General features: G+C 42.3%; 1 pseudogene; it reads right to left on the bottom strand.

The window, feature by feature from the left end:
• Positions 1 to 13,217: 13,217 nt before the first annotated feature.
• On the bottom strand, positions 13,218 to 14,580 carry LOC144378673 (cytochrome c oxidase subunit 8A, mitochondrial pseudogene; annotated as a pseudogene).
• Between the last annotated feature and the right edge of the window lie 512 nt (positions 14,581 to 15,092).

The raw sequence follows: 15,092 nt of genomic DNA, 5'->3' as shown, positions 1-15,092 counted from the left end.
AATATATGAAAGATGGTGGAGCCAAAATCTAGGAGGAGGCCAAGGCCCTCTGATCTCATGGAGCAGCTGTGCCAGTCCTAGAATACGGACTTCTGGAAATTGTGTTACAAGAGATAAACCTCCATGTGTTTAGGCCTCTCTTAGATGAGGTTTCTTTTATTTTCAGGCAAGACCATTCATAACTGATACAGGTAAGATCCAGAATATGCGAGGGTACAATCTAGGTGAAGAGCAAGGCAGAGGGCACCACAGTCCAAAGGCCCTGGGATAGGAAAGAGTTTGGAACTTCCAGAAGGCCAGTGTGGCTGGAGCATCATGAAGGAGAAGAGTGGGGTTAAGATGAGGTTGAAGGTATAGGCAGGGGCTTGGAGGCTAGAGGCCCGGCAGCCCATGGCAAGCAGTCTGGATCATTCTAAGCATAATGGGAAACACTGACAGTTTTGAAGTAGACAAGTGATAGTAACTGACTTACTTATGTTGAGAAAGAGAACTCTGGCTGTTACATAGGGAACAGGCAGGGGCAGGAGCAGGAGGGAAAGCACTGACAGACCAAACCGGAGGCAGCCGTTCAGATAAGAAGTGATGGGAGTTTGGCTGCAGAGATGGACAGAAGAGGACAGTTTTGAGACCTCTTTGGAAATAAAATCGACAGAAAATATTAAATTACTGGGGAAAATTAGGAAAAGGAAAAGGTCTAGGATAACACTTGGTTTTCTGATTGTAGCAAGAGAGTGGAATTGGAAGAGATAAACTTCAAAGTAGTTACCTGAACTAGGCAGGCGGCTTTGTGAGTCTGGAGGTGACAAGAGAGGCCTGAAATATAGACACACATTTGAAAGCATCAGCATAATATTGTATTTGAAGTTGGTGGTGGATGAGGTCATCTAGGGAAATATGTCAGAATAGAAGAAAACAGGAGCCAGGATCAACTCTTGAGAAACATCAACATTTACACATGGTGTTGAGAAAGGAAAGGAGACTGAGGATGGAGACCTTCACAAAAGAGAAGGAAAGCCAGGAGGTTATGGTTTCGCTGAAATTAAGAGAGAAGAATATTTCAAGAAGTCCAAGTGAGCCTGCTGCTGCTGAGAAGTGGAGAAGAAAAGAGTAAAGTGGACATTGCTGTTGACAAGAAGAAAGTCATTGGTGACCCCGACAAAAACGTCAGAGGAGTGGTAGAACTGGAATCCAAATCTGGGTGAGCTGGTGAGGGAAGAGGTGATGGAGCAAGAGAGGCCGTCTGTAGAAACTCCTTTGAGAGTTGGCCAGAAAGGGAGCTGAGAAACAGGGCAGTACCTGGAGGGAGTTCAGGGGTCAAAGTAAGGTTTCCAAAGATGAGAGATAGTGGAGCCTATTTGAATGCCGACAGAATGAGCAGTGGAGAGGGGGAAAGATGATGGGATCTAGAACACAAATGGAAGGACAGGTCTTTAATAGGAGGAGGGGCCCTTCCCCCACTGTTGAAAGAGGAAAGGAGAGGCACCTGGGTGGCTCAGTTGGTTAAGCGACTGCCTTCGGGTCAGGTCATGATCTCAGGGTCCTGCGATCGAGCCCCGCATCGGGCTCCCTGCTCAGCGGGAAGCCTGCTTCTCCCTCTCCCGCCCCCATGCTTGTGTTCCCTCTCTCGCTGTCTCTCTCTCTGTCAAGTAATAAATAAATAAAATCTTAAAAAAAAAAGAAAGAAAGAGGAAAGGAGGCATGAATGCAGATGCAGGGAGAAGTCTAGATGTGGCGACTGAAAGGTGAGGTAGTTTCCTTCTCTTTTATCAGTGAAACCTGAGGCGAAGTCAGCTTAGAGTGAGGAGAGCAAGGGTCTGGGGGAGGTTCGAGAGAGGAGGATGTGAATGTGAAATAGTGCAATATTCAATTTATTCTGAAATTGTTAGGCAATGTTTCTGATTGTCAGGTGTTGAGCAACCACTTAAGGATGGTGATAAGGAATTTAAAGTCATTTTTGATGCTCAGTAAACATTAGCTATCATTATGATGAAATGTCAGATAAGTAAGGCTCATTGAACCCTAACACACTTACTAAGTGAGGTGTTATCGTCCTCATTTCAAAGAGGAGAAAATCCAGTGCCTCCAAGTTCATTAAGTTGCTGAGAATTATACAACTGGTTTAGGCGGTGGAGCTGGGATTTGATCCTGGATTGGGTTACCTTTAAAGCCAGAGTTTTCCCTACTCTGTCAGGGAGGCTGACGTAGCACAGGGGCTGAGTGCCCTCTGGCAGTCTGGAAGAGCACCAGCTTTCCCAGATCACCCTTGGTCCTCTGGGGTTAAAGCAGAGGAAGAAAACTCGCCAGATAAGCCTTCCCCAGCTATCCCTGCTGCTGCCCTGTAGAGGTCACACACGTGACTTTGGATCAAATCAATGGCAACGGTGAGCAACTGCTTTTTACATAGGAGCCAAGTTAGCAGCTAGGGTAGGAATAGCACTTATTTTCAGCCAGCGTTTCTCATTCAAATACCTTTTTCAAATTCCATGGTGGATTAAAAAAAAGGTTTTGTTGGTTTGTTTAGCAGTATTAAGCAGCATTTGTTATGCTCCTGATTTTGTGGATCTGGAATTCGGACTACACTCAGGGGAAATAGCTTATCTATTTCATGAAGCCTGGGTGGCTGGGGTGGCTCAAATGGCTATAGATGGTGGGATGGTTTAACTGGGGCCATATATCTGAGGCCTGAATTCTGGTTGCAGTTTGTTTCCTCTGTTTTTCTCCACACCGTGTCTGCTGGAGCTGAAATGTCCCAAGGTAGCTCCTTCATTCCCACATCTGGCACCTAGGTCGGAATGGCTGGAGCAGCTTGGGCTGGCTGGCCATCACTCTCTCTCTCTGCAGGGTATCTCTGCTGGGCTAGCTTGGGCTGCCTCACAACACAGAGTCTCAGGGTAATCAGACTTATGTGGTGGCTAACTTCAAAAACGTAAATTCATACTGCTAAGTTTAACCTACTTTGTGGCATGAAAGAATGCCATTGAGAAGACTGGTGCTGTAATTTGGCCACTAAGTCCTTCATGTTTGTACATTTTTTGAGAAGAAGCAACATAGAAGTGTTTTCCATTCTTTCATCCTAAAATTAGATCAGAGGTTGTATTGTGAAGTTAGGCCAGCTGCCAGCCAAGGCTGACTCCTACCAGGTTTCCCCTTCTTGCACTTGTCCTGCAGCCATCTTCAGTACTTGACCCCATCTGCCAGATCCTGCATCAGCTGGGATGGCTGATGGCCTTGAAACTTTTACCTCTTTAGCACAAGCTATGTCATGATAAGTAAAGTTGTTATTGGACACATGAAGATCCAAGAAAATTTCTTTTTTTTTTTAAAGATCAAGTATAGGGACACCTGGGTGGCTCAGTTGGTTAAGCATCTGCCTTCGGCCCAGGTCATGATCCTTGGGTCCTGGGATGAGCCCCGCATTGGGCTCCTTACTGGGCAGGGAGCCTACTTCTCCCTCTGCTGTTCCCCCCCCTGCTCATGCTCTCTCTCTCTCTCTGACAAATAAATAAATAAATAAAATCTTAAAAAAAAAGACCTAAGCTGAAATCAAGAGTCAGCCGCTTAACCAACTGAGCCACCCAGGCACCCCAAATGTCCTCATCTTATAATGCATCTTTAAATTCTACTCATAGGGATTTATCTTGAGCCAATTCAAAAAAGGAAAATAAGCTATATATACCATTTTGTGTTACAGTGCCATCTATATCAGAGAGAGAGAGAGACGGAGAGAGGGAGGGATATGTAGATTACAAGTAACCTATGAATATGACAATAAAGGAATGTTTATTTGTTCAAGGGGTAGTACAGTGTAGTGATCAGGAGCATGGAATTACACTGCCTAAGTTCAAATCCTGATCCTACCACTTACTAGTTGTGTAATGATTTGGGGCAAGTTATTTAACCTTTTCAGTTTTCTCATCTTTAAAATGGTAAAAACAATAGTACTTAACCTTATAAGGTTGTTTGCAGGATTAAATAAGATAATATGTGAAAAGTGATTTGAATACTGCCTGGAAATAGTGCTGAATTAGCACGTAATAATGTTTACATTATTGAAATAACATTTCCTGGGATGTACTATGTGCCAGATGCTGGAGTGCTGGAAGTAACAAGTTGAAGAGAGCATAATTCCTACTCTGGGGAGAGAGGTAAGCATGGAGCATGCATGGAAGTACAATATAAAATGGAGATATGTACAAAGGTATCTAGGAGTATGGAAGTGGGAGCACCTCCCTCCTTCTGGGGAGAATAGGAGATGCTCCTCGGAGGAAGCAATGTTTATGCCAAGGCTTAGAGGATAAGTAGGAGTTTGCAGAATGGAGAATAGAGGGGAGGAGTGATGGGTGAGTTATTCTGGGCAGAGTAAACCCCAAGTCCTGTGTGCATTTCAGTGAACACAGGGAATACGGATTGGGGAAGGGGATGGGGGTGGGTGGGTAATGAGGCAGAAAATGCAGGCAACAACCCAAACCTGAAGGGCTTTGTGAACCATTGGAGTGGTTTGGCATCTAATACATAGTTGGTTGGGATCACTGAAGACACTAGTCTTAGGCCTGGCTGCTGTGTGGAGGATGGATTGCTAGAAGACCACCAAAAAGCCAGGGTACCAGTTAGAAAACCTTTGCAGTGATTTAGGCAAAAGAGTACACTGTTCTGCACTAGAGTAGTGGCAGGAACAACATAGGTGTAGCTCAGGTTTCTGGCATAGGTGTCTGAGTGAATGGAGGAATGTGGTCAGTTAGGTGGAATGACATATATTTTTCAAAATGATCACAAGGAAGACTATGTAGCAAGATGGAAAAATGTTCATCATGTAATATTAACTGATGAAAGCAACCTACTAATCATGTCTGTACCACTGATGACTATAAACCAAGCAAACATACTCAAAGCTGAGGTGAGGAAGGGACAAGAAATAAAATAGTTTGCTTTCTTAGGATATTAAGATTGTGGATGGTATCTTTCTTTGTTTTAATTTATAGAAAAGCTCTTGTAACTTTGAAGAAAAATAGTAAACAAAAATTATAATGAAATATTGTGGTTGAAATTTTGCCTTTGTTTTGGATTTCCTTTAATTCCTGAATGAGCATTTTGGTAAGAACTTAATGGAGATATAATTATATTCCATACAATTCACCCATTTAAAGGATACAATTCAATGGTTTTTAATATATCCACAGAATTGTGCAACCATCACCAAAATCAATTTTAGAACATTTTTACCACCCCGCAAAGAAACCCATACCTATTTGCAAATACTCTCCATTTCCCCTTAACCCCTGGTCCCACTCAAACACTAATCTGCTTTCTATCTCTATAGATTTGCCTATTCTGGACATTTCACATAACGAAATCATACAATGTGTGATCTTTGTGACTGGTTTCTTTTGCTTAACATAATATTTTCAAGGTTCATCCATGTCGTAGCATGCATCAGTCCATTTCTTTTTGTGGCTGAACAATATTCCACTGCATGGATATGGCAGGCATAATACTTATCCATTCGTTAGTTAATAGACATTTGGGTTGCTTCCACTTTTGGGCTATTATCAATAATGCTACTATGAACACTTACATACAAATTTTTGTGTGGACGTATGTTTTCATTTCTCTTGGGTACGTATTGACTCAAAGTATAAAAGTGCAAAGGGGCACTAGGGATAATTTTGGGGGCAATGCATATATTCTGTATCATGATTGTGGTCGTGGTTACATAGCTATATACATTGGTCAAAACTCATTGAATTGTATGCTTACCTTGATGAAATTGGTTATATTTAATGTACATCTCAGTAAAGCTGATCCTCAAAATAAAGGATGGAATGGTAGGGAGACAGATTGGGAGACATATTAATATGTATAATGTTCCAACATTATATCACACTTTTCTGTATACCAGTATTTCACATACATCGTCTCATTAAAACCAACCAACCAACCAACCAACCTAAATGAACAAAAACTATGATTATTCCAATAAGCCAATGAGATAAGTAAGAAAGTATTCTTGTGTCCACTTGAGAGATGAGGAAAATAGACCTGCAGAAGTCAGTTAAGTGGTCTGCCCATTATCACAGAGCTGCTAAGTAGCAGGGCCAGACTTTGTCCCAGCTTCCACTTCTGCAGTTTTCTGATGCTTAATCAAATTTGCTTACGAGAACTGAAGGAGAAAGAAGCTACATCTGAGTAGATTACATATTTGGACATAAGAATAAAAGTTCCCCCACACGCCAGCTCTTCCATGACCTAGAATAAAAATGAAAAAGTGATAACTTAAATCACAACAACTAGAATAGAATCTCTGAGGAGCAAGAACATTTAAAAATGTCCCACCTTTGATTACAATGCTCTTTTAAGTTGCTCTAACTCGTGAGCTTTGATTTTATTGAGAATAGAGTGTTCTACATCTCTTCCTGTTTTTCCCAGTTTCTGGATGTCCTACCCATTTGTGTGCTCAGATCCTTTGCTGTGGTCTGCCTACCCTGCTCAGTAAGGCAGGAGGACTGGCTCCTGTAAGGTTGTTTTTCTCGGGTCACTTGCCTTCCAGCTGGCGGTTAGTCAGTGGGAGGCACTGGTGATGGAACGGTAGAATCTCCCTCTCCTATCCTTGGGTGGCTCTCCGAAGCTGCTGCCCCTCTTCCAGCTCTCCAGCACCTATGGGGATGTGTCTGCCCTGATGGTCTCTTCTGCTGGTGATCTTAAGCCCCGGGCTCCAATTAAGCCACCTTCTCCCTGCGTTCTACAGTCGAAGGCTGGTGGTAGCTTCATGCCGTTGCTAATGTCTGCATTGCCTCACTGTCCTCTAATTAGTCTCTCTGCCTCTTCCTCTTTCCCTCACCACAGTGTCTCTCTTCTAAACACCCAGGATGGTTTCTCTTCCCCTGTTTGGACTTTGGATGATAGACCATCTGTGATCTTGGACTCAGGATTGGACCTAGGCTTTACTCACTTTAACGCTTAACCCACTTCATTTGGCATCCCTTTGTAGCCCACCCCTCAGGCACATTCAGACACGACATCCATTATTCCATTATGGGTGGGTATATTTGTGCCCAAAAGGCAACCTTTAGAAAATTAAAATTTATTTATCAAATTGACTGGTCTACAATCATCTAACTGAAATAATGCATTTAATAGGTCTGGAATCTCTGAATAAACATTTAGCTGCCCATTTGTTGTATAACAGCATGTTAAATTAGTCAGCATAATTAACACTAGTTTCTGTAATAAATAATTGCAAAATCTCAGTGACTTAATACAATAAACACTTATTTGTTGCTCACAAAGAGTTCAATGTGGTCAGCTGGGGGTTTCTGCTCTGTGCAGTCTTTTAGGAACCTAGTAATGCCCTAGATGTTGACATCAGGCTTGCAGATGAGGGACAAAAAAGAGTATAGAGGATTGTGGGGGATGTTTTATGGACTAGGCCTAGGAGTATCATATAGCAACTTTGCCCACATCTCATTGGCCAGAACTCAAGCAGGTGGGCCCTATCTAATTGTAGGAGAGGCTGAGAAATGTAGTTTAACTTAGTGCCTAGGAGGAAAAAGAAGTGAGCTTGGAAAATACATGGTCAGTCTGTCACAATTTGCCCTCTGGCCAATAAATTTCCCTTGCACTTTCCTCCCACATATAGAATAAATTCCTCCCCACCCTACCCCTGAGAATGTTATCCAAAGTCACTGAATCCAGCTAAAAGCACTGGGAGATGTTCAGGCATCTCCATCTGGTACACATGTGGTTCTTTTTGGTTGAGTAATTTATGAGCTAAGAAGAAGAGCTATCTGTCCTCTGCTCCTTTCTCATCCTCAAATATGCAGTAGCAAACAGAGACCAATAACCTCAGTGTCCCATTTGGAAAGGGAAAAAATGAAAGATGTAAAGTCAATGCTGGTCCAAAGCCATAGAGCAGGCATTCCTTTCCCTGATCAGGAAGCATTGTGAAATGTTTTTGATTGTACTGTTTCTCCTCTATGATAGGAATGATTTCATCCATATTAGAAGTTTGCCTTGACATATAGATGGCACATTCAAATAAAATTTGTCTCTGCTAATAACTTTTATTCTGGGAAAGATCCCTAATTTAAGATTCTTCTACATGGTTAAAGGAGGGGCAAAAGTTTCTCTTGAGCCCACAAGGTCTTTTTTTTTTTTTTTTAAGATTTTATTTATTTATTTGAGAGAGAGAGCACGAGAAGGGGGAGGGTCAGTTGGAGAAGCAGACTCCGGGCTGAGCAGGGAGCCTGATGTGGTGCTCAATCCTGGGATCCTGGGACTCCGGGATCATGACCTGGGCTGAAGGCATATGCTTAACCACTGAGGCACTTGGGCGCCCTGAGCCTACAAGGTCATGATTGCCTTCAGCTCAAAACAGTCTGCATGCTAAAGTGGCTTTTTGGGGAAGATTTGTCCTGAGCCTCTTCATCACAATAACAATAATCATTATCATTATAACAATAGCTAAATTTTACTGAGCATTTATCATGTGCCAGACACTGTGCAAAGTGCTTTATATTTATTATATTCACTACAAAAACTCTATAAAGTAGACTCCATAATCTTTATTTTACCAATAAGGGAATTGATGCTCGAGAAGTTAATTTGCTTAGAATCACACAGCTAATATCCAGTGGCGCCAATATTTGAGTTTGGATCTGTCTGACTGCAAAACTCCTGCTCTTAGTCAGTAGATTATTCTCTCGGATTGCAAGACGTTTCTCGCCTACTTCTGGGGAGTCTTTCCAAACTTAATTTTAAAGCTCAGATCTTGATCTCACCATTTGGCCAATACGACACTAATAATTGCTGTAGGTAAGAATTATCAACAGGTAGTAAAATTAGTGGGACAAAGTTTGATAAGAAACAGGATATATGCATATTTTCAAAGTATCTCAACACAAGATATTTATTAATTATAAAGAGAGGAGGAGTAACTTTATAGTGGAGAAACCAGGCACAAAGCACCATAAGCATGTAATGAAACTTAACATACAAACATCTTGTGACTCCTGAAATAATGTACTGAGAAGGGCACAGCATCACTTCTGTGGTATTCTTGCCAAAAACCTATAACCTGAATTTAATCATGAGGACATTAGGTATACTCAACTTGAAGGTCATTCTACAAAATAACTGGCCAGTACTCTCCAAAAGTGTCAATGTCATAAAAGACAAAGAAACACTGAGGAACTACATTAGATTGAAGAAAATATGAGAAAAGAAATACGAGAATATATAAGAATATAAGAAAATATGAGAACTAAATGCAATGTGTGATTCTGGATTGGATCCAGGACCATAAAAAAACAAAAAACATTTGTGTGACAATTAGTAACATTTGAATAAGATCTGTATATTAGTTAATAGTATGATATCAAAGTTAATTTCCTGATTTTCATAATTATACTATCTTTTAAATCAATCAATTAATTAATTAATTTGACAGAGAGAGAGAGAGAGAGCACAAGCAGGGGGAGCGGCAGGCAGAAGGAGAGGGAGAAGCAGGCTCCCCGCTGAGCAGGGAGCCCGACGTGGGGCTCCCTCCCAGGACCCTGGGATCATGACCTGAGCTGAAGGCAGACACTTAACTGACTGAGCCACCCAGGCACCCCTTTAATTGTACTATCTTTATGTACGTTGTGAAGCTGGGTGAAGGATACATGAGAAGTGATTTTTACTTTTCAGTGATGAGTTGTTGGTTGTTGTTTTTTTTTCCTTTGGCACCTTTTTTGTAAGTCTGAAATTATTTTAAAATAAAAAGTTTAAAAAAAGCCTCATCTCCCCAGTTTACTTGTTAAAAGTTGTTTACCCATCAAAATCATGTCTGAACTAAAAGTAAATGGACTGTAAGTACGTCTCCACCAGCTTTCTCATCTGTTCTGCATTCTGTGTTCTGTCTCTAATAGGCTGTCTCGTTCCTTTGTCCAGATGGTGCCATGCTCAGTGGTGCCAGGTCTAAGAGAGAGCTATTTACACCCTAGATAGCATACACTTGTATATTCATTATGACGATTTTCTGGCAAATGAAAGAAAAATGTTTTGTGCTAACAAAATCACTGTATTATGACAGTTTATCATCATATGGAGGTAAAGTGTCTTGGGAAGGGCATTTCCCCCCTAATTCACATAGAAGAACATTATGGGCCAGCAGTATTCCTGCAGGCACTCCAAAGCTACCACCAAGGCACAACCTCTGCTCCTCTACATTAGATCTTGTCACAGGCCATCTCCTGGCAGGAGGGATAACCCCTTTCCTCACCTAACCCTCAGCAACACAATGGAAGCCTTCTGTCAGACTTTTCAAATGTGCTGAGGCATGACGTCCCCAGGTTGGTTGTGGGACCAGCCAATGTATAAAGAGGAATTGCAACAGAAGCAGTTGTCAGACCTCAGAGCTATGAGATAGATAGTTGATTCTCAAAGTTTTCTCCAAAGTTCGCTGAACAGCATAGACCATTATATCAGGTAAGATGCTGTGGGCTGCCAGGTACAAAAAAATCCAGTTCAAACTAGCTTAAACAGCGACGGAGTTTAGCTCAGGCAGTCCAGAGCTCAGAAGGGTTCCAGGCCCAAAGCCATGAAGGTTCCACTCCATTTACTTGATATTCTCTTGGTTTAGTCTTCCTTTGTGTGTCAGTTTTGTCTCCAAGACTAGGGCTCTCATTGTTAATAAATGATTTACAGGAGCCAATGGGGACATAATGTTTCTTTGTTCATATTCTACAGAAGGAAAAGAAAACCTTTCACCCAATCATACTACAGAAAGCTCTCCCTTCAATCTGATCCACCTTAGTTCACCTACCTGCTCCTCTACCAATAACACTCCTCAAGGGAAAGCTGTACTGTGTGTGACTGAAGTCTGAGTTCCTAAACTATTCAGTGGCAAGGTAGTAGGATTACCGAGAGGGGTTTAGAGTAAGAAAGATACATTTCCAAAGCTGAGGATAAGGTCAAATTCCATTGAAACTTCTGAAGGAAGAATGAACACCTGACCCAAATCAGGGCTTTGTTAGGAAAAGGAATGGAGACAATGGAAGCTGGGGAAGTGAATTCCTGCCCCTTGTGAATCTGGGGTGTTGGTCCAACATGACCCTCTACAAACAGAATATTTCTTTGCCATTTCTTCTATTTAAAAAAATGGATTATACCACTGTGGAAAATAGTGTGGAGGCTTCTCAAAAAATTAAAATTAGAACCATCATATGACCCCACAATCCTTGCAAAGGATTTGAAAGCAGCATCTCAAAGAGATATTTGCACATCCATGTTCACTATTCACAATAACCAAGAGGTAGAAGTAACCCAAATGTCCACCAATGGATGAATGAATAAAAAAAATTTAGTGTATATATATATATATATCTATATAAAAGGAATATTATTCAGCCTTAAAAATGAAGGAGATCCCTGTCACAAGCTACAACCTAGATGGACCTTGAGGACATTATACTAAGTGAAATAAGCCAGTCACAAAAAGGCAAATATTGTAGAATTCTATTTATAAGAGTTATCTAAAGTCAAATTTATAGAAAAAGAAAGCAGAAGGATACCTGGTGGCTCAGGTGGTTAAGTGCCCGACTCCTGATTTCAGCTCAGGTCATGATCATCCGGGTCGTGAGATTGAGCCTTGCAGAGGGATCCAAGCTCAGTGGGGACTCTGCTTGGATTCTCTCCCTCTGTCCCTCTCCCCACTTGCATGTGCACACACTCATACACACTCTCTCTCTCTAAAATAAATGAATAAATCTTAAAAAAAAAAACAAAGAAAGCAGGGGCGCCTGGATGGCTCAGTTGGTTAAGCATCTGTCTTCAGCTCAGATCATAATCTCAGGGTCCTGGGATAGAGCCCTGTGTCGGGCTCCCTGCTCAGCAGGGAGTCTGCTTGTCCCTCTGCCCCTCCCCCCACTTGTGCTGGCTCTCTCAAATAAATAAACAAAATCTTAAAAAAAAAAGTTAGCAAAAAAGAGAATGCAACAGTAGCCCATGACTGCAAAAGAAACAGGCAAGAGTAATGATGGTGGAAGTGTGAAACATATGTAGACAACACCCCAAAAGAAAGAGGTGAAAATGTGAACAGTGGTATTCTTTGGGTGATAGATCTTCAGGAGAGTTTTTCTTTGTACTTTCAGTCTTCTTGAATTTTTTCCATAATTTATATGACATGTTTAAGACGTTTAGTCTGAGATGTTTAGAACTGTGGTAACCACAAAGATTGTGGGTCCAAGGGTCTCACTTATGAAAACCTGAATGTTACAAACCCTATTTCGGCTGTTCAAAGGGCTCATGCCACCTCCCCCATCCTTGCTTTTTTATTTTTAATGTGTTTTTGACAGTTGAGGTCAATATAAAAATTCTACTGTAAATATAAAAATAAAGATAGATCCAAAATTCAGGGGCTGTTTTCTCAGTGATTTAACTCCTTAGCCATTAAAAAATCGATTTCTGAGTAATAAAAAATTACAAGTAAATTAATTTAGAACAAAATAAAATTCTTGGTTGAAACAGGATTAAAGTAAGTCTTCCATCTAGAAAAATGGAATTATTGTTCAAAGGAATATAATTCAAGAATCTCCTGAAAGCACATCCATGTGTACAAAGTCATTTTGTTTACTTCTCCCTTACATAATGCATGTATTACCGTTTGCGAATCTGCCTAGGTTTGTTCCATTTAAATGCTCTTTGACAGTGCTGTCACTGTGTTTCTGGCAAGCACAGCTTTACGTAAGCATAAACCATATGGAAATTCCAAGATTAGAATAATTTGGATTCTATCCTCAGGACACACGGTGTTTATCAGTGTAAGATGATGGAATGTCCCTCTGTAGGTGAGATAGGTGTGGGTTTGGATTGCCATCCCATCTCTGTTAAGACTCAAGTCGCAGGATCTCGTCCACTGGCGATCTCCATCAGAGTAGCCAGGGGGCCACTCTCAGCTGGAATCTGCAGCTGTCCCTCTCCCCTGCCCTGGGGCGCCTGCCTTGAAGCAATGGGAGTACATACGTGTTCTATTGAACTGGATGTGAATCCTAGCTCTGCCTCTTACTGCTGTGGGCTTTGGATTGTTCAGTTACCCAATTTTTGCGGCAGGAATATTCACTGAGAATCAATTTTTCATATTCTCCATATCCTGTGCTTACCACTCCCTTGCTAAGAAGACTCTTGGTATTTTCTTGCCTCAGCGTTTTTTTGCACAAGGAAAGCAGACATTTCCACGGAGCAGCTTTTCTTTCTTTTTTCTTTTTTTCAAGGTTTAAATAGACTTTATTGTTACAAGGAGGGCCCTACCGAGTAGGGCCTTATAAACCAATATATGTGGTCCCAGGATGTCACCATGGAGAAATGGAGAGGTCATGACTGCAGAAGAGGTCATTGTAATTGAAGGACATGATCCTGGGAAGACCGGCCAGGGATGCAGCAGACATGATCAGGAGAGGCCAGGGGTGGTCAGGTCACAGGGTGAGGGACAGGACAGCCCCCTTCACTCCCGCTTCTTGTAGCTCTCCAGATGCGATAGGACCCAGCCCGATGGCAGGAGGAAACACAGGAACCAGGAGGTGAGCCCAACAGCAACATCCATGGTCCTGAGCTCCTCCCGCGGAGGCTTGGAATGGATCTGGGCACGCTGCACTGGGAGCCTCCGGGTGAGACCTGTCAGGCCCCTCAGCAGCTGCGCCGTAGACAAAGACATGACCGCATGGAATGATGACAGTTGCCAGCTACTGCCCAAGGTTGGGAAGTCCAGAGCAGCTTTTCTTTTATAGAAGTTCAAATTCTGCTAGATTCTGCCAGGTGTCTTTAGGAGGAGAGGAGAAAGGGAGACTCTTTGAGGGCAATAGGAAGGAAGAGACAAATACCTCCCTGTCACTAAAAGAGGGGTGTTTGGGGGGAAAGCAGATCCAGAGAGATCTGCTTGCGCTCCGTGCAGAGGCCGGAGGAGGAAGCCAGCGCTCAGGGAGGATGGCTGGGCAGTGACGTATATCTTGAAATACTGAATCCTAGGGGCTGGCACCCCAGCCTCTCAAAGATCCTCGACATCCTACATCACACAGAGCCATGGCATGTCCCAATCCAGAGGAAACTTTTCTGCTACAGAAAACAGGCATCTACCAGATTCTTGTGCACATCGAAGAGGGAGGAGAGGACAGGCCCTCTGCATGCTTTGGTACATGGGCCAAGATCCAGAATCCTGCGAGGAAAGCCCCTCAACGGTTTAGATGCCATTTCCTGACATTGCAGTGGAATCGTGCTAGGAGCTGGTTTGAATTAAATGGAAAAAATAAAATAAATGGGCATTTCTCACACATTTGGTATTGTGTGTATCCTTCTATGTGTGTCTGAGCCTCTATTTCTTCATCAGGTCCTGGAGATCAAAACACTTGTCTCACAGGTCATTGAGGGGATTAAGCAAGGTTAAAATGTGAGGCCCGGGAGAACACTTCACGCATATTTACTAGGTGCTCACGTGCTGCTGATTCTCTGAAATAGTTTTTTTACTTTTTTCTCGCCAAGATGGGACTGCCAGTACAAATGGTAGAAGTTGGTACCAGGACTTCTGGAAGGCCTGGGGCTGGGGAAGGTCGAGAGGCAAGGTTTTTATTTATTTATTTATTTATTTATTTTTATTTTTTTTTAAGATTTTATTTATTTGACAGACATAGAGACAGCTAGAGAGGGAACACAAGCAGGGGGAGTGGGAGAGGGAGAAGGAGGCTTCCCGCCGAGCAGGGAGCCCGATGCGGGGCTCGATCCCAGGACCCTGGGATCATGACCTGAGCCGAAGGCAGACGCCCAACGACTGAGCCACCCAGGCGCCCCCAGAGGCAAGGTTTTTAATAGTAATAATAATGATGGCTACCATTTATTAAGAACCTATTACAGGTCAGACACCTCTGGACTATAAATCATGTCAATGGTTTTTAAACTGTTCTGCAGAGTTGCAAGATTCCCTGGAAGGTTCAGGAGCTGCAGTGGAGAGCGAAAGGGATTCCAGTGAGTTCATATTCACAGTCACTTTCTCTACTTCAACTAGATCAGTTTTGCTTTTACCTGCTTAATATATTGATCCTCTACAAATGATTTTATCTGAAGTGTAGTAC

The sequence above is a fragment of the Halichoerus grypus genome, chromosome 7, assembly GCF_964656455.1.
Source record: "Halichoerus grypus chromosome 7, mHalGry1.hap1.1, whole genome shotgun sequence".
NCBI classification, from domain to species: domain Eukaryota; kingdom Metazoa; phylum Chordata; class Mammalia; order Carnivora; family Phocidae; genus Halichoerus; species Halichoerus grypus.
This window is presented reverse-complemented; position numbering and strand designations above follow the sequence as displayed.